Here is a 7,752-nt window from a genome sequence, read left to right as displayed (position 1 = left end):
CCCGGTGTTGCAGAGCACATTCTAGAGCGTGGCACTGCTTTGTGATGTGCTTGCCCTGCTGCTGCTGAGCTCCGTGGAGACACAGCATGCCGGCCCCTTCCTCTCCGCAGCTCAGGCTTTGCTGCCCTCCCGGTGGGTTCTCAATGAAATGTCTCTTCTCTAATTACCAGCCCTGCAAGTACACTTGGACAGTCCCAAAATGAAACCTCTCCTCCACCATGTAATGATTTGGGCAACCTTCTTGGCCTTCAGATCAGATTCTTGGTAACACCTGGGTATGGTGTGTGGTTGCTGTCAGTGTGTTTGCTCAGGTGGTGACTGAAGTTTCCCAGTAGACCCTGCTAAGCGTGCCCTGGACAAAACAAACCCCAGCTCCCTCTTCAGCTGTCCTGGTTCAGCTGGTCTGGGACCAAGAGACCTAACCTTAGGGACGCCAGCAGGAAGAGGAGAAAGAAAGAACTGCATCTTTCCCTATTGCAGTGGTGACCTGTTTCTCCACTTGGATAAGGGATCTGCTCCCTAGAGGGATATTTGATCCTCCTCATCTGTAATGCTGTGGTGTCAGACCTGGCAGCAATGCTGTGGCAAGCTGGAGAGGCACAGGGGATGCTAACAGGGAGTTGTGCCTAGAGCCATGTGGGCTAGCGTGTGTGGAAGCAGTAGTTGAATTCAAGTCCATGTGGAGAAGAAGTGGCACTTGGCAGGATGGGGGGAGAGCCAAATCAGAAGGACCCCGGTGAGATGCCACCCTCCAACCTGTAACCAGAGGATCAGAAAAAGCAGGCAAGGGATGAGACCCCAACAGCCCTAACCTTGCCTTGGTTGTGCGTAAAACCAGAGCAGGTCAGGCTCTGTCTGTGTTCGGGAGGTTGGTGCTCCAACCCAGGTTGTCTGCAGCAAGGCTGATGCCTCTGGCGCTTGCCTTGGAGTGGCCACCTGCCTGCAGGGCTACTAGTGCCCTCAGGGCTTTGGGCACCCTGAAGAGAGGTGAACCTACCTGTGCGTGGCTCAGCGTGCTCTGCGAGAGGTGGGAAGTGTTTTGTGGCCTGTGCAAAGCACGAAGCAGAGGGGTTGTGGCCTCTTTTGGATGAACATCTCTTCTGTGCTTGCCTAAGGGGAGCTGCAGGATAGACTTTGGGAACCTTGTGTTTATAAGTAGTGCTGCACTTCCTTGGTCTGGCCGTTAACAAAATGCACTTTTGTTATGTGACTGTCAGACTCCTTCTGTCATTGTGGTTGCAGTCCCTGGAGCGAGCTTGTCCCTGCTGTTTCAACCTGCATGTGCGATTTCCCTTTGTGAGCCAACTCTTTTAAAGATCACAGGTATCTCCAGCGCAGCCCCATCCTGGCTCTCATGCAGAAAACGTTCCCTGCGCCCTTGTCACAGCGCAGAGGATCCGGGGGCATCTCACGAGGTGGCGCTGTCAAATCAGGAATGCAAAGCTGTCACCAGAAATTGGTTTGCACAGCAGCCTGGCTCTTGATCTCGGGTCTCCCATGGGATGTTGCAGCAGATGGGTTAGTGACTCGCCAGGCACAATTAATACAGGGACAACTTCTTTCCAGGGCGGATAATCCTGCCTCATCCCCCTGAGTGAGAAATGAGGAGCAGCCTCTGGTTTTACAGTCGTCCCAGGGTGGACAGTGGTGCAGACAACAGCGCGTCTCGCAGATTAATCACGGGGCTGATGTCAGGAGCCCTGAGTCACGGCCCCGGGCTCCTGGCGCTGAGTCGCTCTGTGGCCCTGAGCGAGTGAGCTCATTTCTTTGCACATCGCTCTGCTACAGTGCCCAAGGAGGACAGTCGTGCTGCTATACCAGGCTGGGAGGGATACGACAGACGCAGGGATGTGTGTTAGAGCTCACGCCTGTACTGCCTCTGCAAACACGTGTGCTCTGGTGAAGTCAGGGTCCCGTCCTGCAGCAAGGTACCAGCTGCACTGCAGCAATTCAAGCTGTTAAAGCCTCCTTACAGAGCGGTGCGTACGTTCACCCTGTGCCCACAAGGACACCGAGCCTTTCTAGCTTCTCCTCAGGGATGTTTTCCTTTGGGTGAGCACAGAGTACGGCGGTGCCTGGTAAAGCAGTAGGAAAGAGTTACATGAGACCCTGGTGCAGAGTAGCTTTGACTACAGATTCATAAGGATTCGTGCTGCTAAGCCTGAGATGAAGGGAGAGGGTAGGGGAGAGCTGGTGCGGCTGTCTCACACACGAATGGCTCCAAAGTCCTCAGGGGCAGGTTGCAACTGTCAAAAAAATATGTTTTTCAGTTAGTGACTGAACAAATCTGAATGAGATCCTCAGAGACCGGTGTAGCTCCACTGATCCCAGTCTGGCTCTGGGTTGGCTTTAGGGAGACTGTGCCGGTTTCTGCTGGAAAAGGATCCAGGTTGTACTCTGGAAAAGGTAGATGTGGTTACCATGGAAATGCATGGGGCCATTTCCATAAAGTCTCTTCTCAAGCTGAGGCTGCCTGGCAGGACCTAGCCTGATGTGGGCTGGAGCCTGCCGCCCTCGCAGCGAGCGCTCAGGTTGTCTTCTTGCAGCATGGTAGCCGTCGGGGCTGTAGTCCAGCCTCGGCACTGCTTGGCCAGCTCTAGCGCGAGGACAGACCCCCTTGGGAAAGGCCAACCAGCGCTTTCCTCTCCCCTCCTTGCAGCACTGCCCCTTTCCCGGCTCCCTGTTTCTGTTCTTTCTGCATTTCTAGCTTTTCTGTTTGCTGTGGCTTATCTCATTACTGTGTTAGGCTGGCAAAGAGACAGCTCCTCTCCAGGAAAACCTTTCGGCAGAGGCACGAGAGATGGTTTTAGCTTCCGCAAGGGAGACGACTATTTAAAAAAGGAGGAGGGCATGTGAGCAAAGACCAGATTTAGCAGGTGGCTCAAAGAGGTGCTCAGAGTGGCCGGACTCTTTGTACAAACAGATAAGGACAGCGTTGCAACACCACGCACGTCAGATGGGCTTCATTCCCCTTCTGGCCGAGCCCAAACTATTCGCCCTGCTGCTTGTGGGACCTGCCCACCTGCGTTGGAGCAGCCCACCTGCAGCAGCCCTGGGCACCTCCGTCAGGCCACCAGCAGTTTGCTCGTAACCAGCCCTCCTTACGCTGGCGGGGTTGCGAAGGGGACGCATTCGGTATTCTTATCCTTGCCCAATATAACCTGGCATGGCTCACCATGGAGGCAAAGTCCAAGGCTGCCCAAACGTGGGGTCAGAGGGGCCTTGGCCAGCCTGGCTGCGGTGCCTGGCCGAGGGGCAGCCAGCGACAGGGTTGCACGTTCCCTGAGCTCATGCCTGCCGTCACGTCCCGCCGGCACTCGTGCAGGGCTCAGGGAAAGCCAGGAGCCGCCTGCTCCCATTTTCCCTCTCCTCTGCGGGATGTGCTCCTCGGTGGTCCGCAGTGGTCACTCGGGCTGAGCTGTCCTCCGTCCCTCCTGTGCTGGCCCCAGCCCGTTTCACTCCTCCTCTGCAATGGCCAGGCTGTAAAACCTGGCGTCCGTTTGGCACAGGGATCATATACCCAGAGTAAGCTTTGGGGGAGCCTGGTTTTATTCCCATGCACCCCCAGGTTGTTCTCATGCAAGTAATTTAAGACACCTCAAAGACTGCAATGAGTAACGTGACAGCATGTGTGTTGTCAAAAATGGGTGGGATCCTTTCAGGGCCCATAACACCTTAAACTGTAGTTGTGTGAGGTCTTAGGTATGGTAGTTCAGCTTTAACTATTGATTTCGTTCTTGAATGTGTTAGGATTTTTTTAAAGTAATTTTAATGCTTGGTCTGCTGGGCATGTAAGACTTGTTTGGCTCAGCGAGGACACCTCTGGGACTTCCTTACCCTTATGTTAGTTAGAAGTATTTGTGATCCTATTCCCGTGTTTCTGTAGTTTCCTCGCCTGGCATTTACCGTGAAGGCTGGGATCTGATCCTTCACATCTGACAGTCCCTGCGCAAGCTCTGCATTTGGCTTGTTTCTTCTCCAGCTGAACTGAAGTCGCTCGAGCAACCTTAGATGTGTGCCTGGGTCTGCTGACTTCCCAAGTCTAGGTTAAGTGTGTGTGGTGGCAGGACGGGGGCCTCATTCAGCCACAAACAAGGTGCACGGACAATAGCACATAGCAATTACCTGTGTTAATTTACAAGGCCAGATTCTGATCCTGCCACTGAGCCCACTCAGGCAGAGCGCTGAGCATTTCTGCACCCTTACTTACTAAGCTGCAAAGTGTATTTAGGCTGAACTTAATCTGCCAGCCATGGTTAATAGGGCCCTGACCTAGCTAGGAACGCATTTAGCAGCATGAATAATACTAATAAGAAAGAAAAAAAAAATTGCCAATGCAGAATGAGACCAGTTGCCAACTGCAAGGGAAAGACATGCGCTTAGCAATCCCTGGGATATTCTCCACCCTTGTACAGAGCAAACGGAGCCAAGCAATTTCTAGGTCTCAAATCCCCGATCTTGCCTGCCACTAACATTCTCATCTTCCAGCTTCCCCTGGACGCTTTTGAAGGAGAGCATGTGCTTTTTCTCAGCAGCGTCCCCTGCTTACTGAAGACACTCTGCTTCTGCAAAAGGTCTACATGCATGCCAGGCAGAGCCTGCAAGAGGTAGGTCTGGGCTGCAGGGTTGGTCTGGGATGGGCCCCGAGCTGGCTGCTGCAATGCCCCCTCTGCAAAGAGCTCCTGGCCACGGGCTGGGCGAGGGGAGACGAGGAGGCCCCGTGCGTGGGAAGGGACCGGCGTGGCCGTGCGGCAACGCCACGTCTCACACGAGGGTGGAGAGCAAGGTGTGCAGGGGTCCTGCAGTCCCTCTCTGTCCCAGGCACCAGCGGGCAGCTGGCCACAGTGACCACCACCAATGTGCCAGCAAGCACACGATGGGTATGGGGCCACCAATGGGGTGAGAAAAGGGTGGAAACAGGTGCCAGCAACCGAGGGTTTCTGCACCAGGCCTTCCTGGCTGCTGGGGTCTTGCATTTCCAAGGTCCCTCTTCCCCTAAATGCATCATTTGCCCGTATTGCAGCTGAGCTGCATGGGGAGGGCCCTTCCTTTAGTGTGTGCGTCTGCACGTTTTTATTTATTAATTTGCTTTCCCAAATTGTCCTCCTTTGCAGCCCAGGTAATCGTCAGCCTGCTCTGCCTTTGCAAGCCCTCTGGTGACCAGCCCTCAGCTACCCTTGACCCTGGCAGCATCTTCAAAGGGAGCATGGGCCCGCTGCGGAGCCTGCAATGTTTGCTCGCTTATCGGGTGAGCTGGTATCGCCTCCCTGCCTTGGGGGCTTTCGTCAGCCTCCCGCAGCACTCGTGGGGACACCGGTCGGCCACCGCTGCTTGCGCAAGGTCAGTCCGCACGGCACAGGTGTTTCCTCTGCCATGCGGCAAGCTCCCTATCCTTGGCCTCGCTCGGTGGCTCTGGCGTTTGGCTGTTAACGGGGCGACTTGTTAATTAAGCACTTTGCTCTTCTTGCTGGGGCATTAGGCTAATTTCCCCAAAATCGCCATGCCTGAAGCCCAGCTCCCGGCGGCGGTCGGCACGGTGAGCTGGCCATGCGCAGACATGCGCAAGGGGGGAGAGCAGACTGCTGTGCCCAGCCGCGGTGGCGAGCCGGCGGTGGCAGAGACAGAGGCGACGCACTGTCAGGACATCCAGCTGCACCTGTCCTTGCTTGGGTGTGGGTGGGTCAAACTTTGCAGGGGATCTTGCAGCCCAGTGTGCTTTGACAGATGGATGTGAATTTTGGAATGCCTGGGAGAAAAGAGACGCTTTTCTCTCCTCCTTCCCAGCTGTGCCCTTGCTAGAAGCAGGGAGCATTTCAGGTGCATCAGGCCTTCTTCTAGGAGCTAGCCTGTGGGAACACAACGGACCATCCCTTCTCCCCATGGGATAGCTCTGTTCAAAAGGAAATCATTAATTTTGATTTAAGAGGTGTTTTAGCGCTGGTGAAAGGTGCTGGGTGCCTGCCCTTAGTGGATCGTGCTAGCACGTTGTTGGGTTGAAGACCTCGCGGTGGCCAGCTCTGACTAGAGGCTTCTCAGTAAGGAGCCACCCCCCAAAATTGTGTTGGGCTCGGGGCTCCCTGCGGAGCTGGGGAAGAGCCCCGACACGGCAGGGGGAACCCGGCTCCCCCCGTCCAGGGCATTGCTGCCCCCTGTGAAAAGAGGTGCCAAGCTCATGTGGGACTGGGTGGGCGCAGGAGAGGGCACACGTCTCATGCGGACTGCGTGAGACTCAACCGTCCTGGCCCCCGGCCTTCTCACGGAGGGACCGGGCGCCGTGCTTTCGCCGCCAGGGCCTCGCTCCGTGCCGTGCGCCTGGCTTTGAATTGCTGTCTCGGAGGCAGCAGGCTGCAAGTCCAGCCGTCACCGACCCTCCGAGCTCACCAGGGCTTTTCAGCCCTGGCAATTCTTGCAGGATATAAGCGGAGCCGGAGGGAAGTGTCGGGGCAGGCGAATAGAGGTGTTCCCACGAATTAATAGTAGGAGGAAAGAAAAACATGTGCCAGTCGGGACTCGCCCCTGGAGCGCGGCATTGTCTTTTGCTGGCTTGATGTGCATTTAGAGCGGAGGCTTTGAAGGCTGATTTAAATTCACTCCTGGGAGGTGTCACCTGTTGGCATCGTGCCTTTTCCAGCTCCCTGATGAGGTTTTTGTCTCGTTGAACGCTGATGACAATAAGGGTCACTGGAGCACGCAGCTGGGAGAAGGGACAGGCTGATCCGTGTTTCCCAAAAAAACCGCAGCCTGCAAGAGAAGGAGGGGAAGGCAGGCCAGTAAACAAGCTGGAAAGGGCCCTGCAAGGAGGGAAGAGGGCTCTTCTCCCCGGCCAGCTTCCCGGGAGAGGGCGCTGGCCTCGTAGCAGCGGGGCCAGGCTGTTCTCCGCTGTCTCGTAAACATGTTGTGCAGGACAAGCCGGGCCGGGGCCAGGGCATGGACGTGGAGCGGGGCCGGGAGCCACACGCCACGGGGCCCAGCCGCCCCGGCGGTGAAACCGTTCCCAGCGGCCAGGGGTCTCCTCGGGGATTTCTGCTGGCCGCTGCGCGTTTGACAGGCAGAGAGGGGACGTGCATAGAGGATTGCAAGCTGCCTTTCCCCTCCGGGCTGTTCGGAGCTCAGCGGGCAAAAGAGAAGGTCCCTGACCCCATGACTAGAATAGCGTGAGGGGCAGCCTACACCAAAGCGACTTCCCCCCCGTAAATGCCCTGGGCTTGTTTGGAGCCAGCTCTGGTGGCCAAAGTTTCTCGGAAATTTGCAGGTAGAGCATTTCCAAGAAACCGGAGCTATCAGAGCTGTTAGTGTCCTGATTAAACCCTCTCGGCCAACCTAGGGCTGGGCAGAGCTTTACACTGCTCAGAGCTTGACAGGCCCCCTTTATGGGAGCTATTTTGCTGCTGGGTCTCTCTGGACGGCTCATATCTGGCCTGACTGGGTCTCAACAGCAGATCCTTCCTCCTTTTTCTTCAGCCAAACAGTTAGATTCAGGTGACCACAGCTGAACTTGGTCTGTATCTGGGGTTGAGGTTCTGCTCAGTGACCCTGGGCCAGTTTCTATGGGTAAAACACAGCATTCAGGAGGGTGACATGAGGAATGACGTGGGTGTGCAGGAATGGAGGGACAGAGCAGGGTCTGTCAGGGAAGGAGAGATCCCGTAGTGAGAAAGCGTTCAGTCGCCAGTCACCTCGCTCTGCCTTGCCTGCGAGCGGGCGCCCACGCCAGGTGACCGCAGTGGGGACACCTTGCTCCCCTCCCAGAGT

Source organism: Apteryx mantelli, chromosome 8 (genome assembly GCF_036417845.1).
Source record: "Apteryx mantelli isolate bAptMan1 chromosome 8, bAptMan1.hap1, whole genome shotgun sequence".
In the NCBI taxonomy this organism is placed as follows: Eukaryota; Metazoa; Chordata; class Aves; order Apterygiformes; family Apterygidae; genus Apteryx; species Apteryx mantelli.
Note: the sequence above shows the minus strand (reverse complement) of the source record.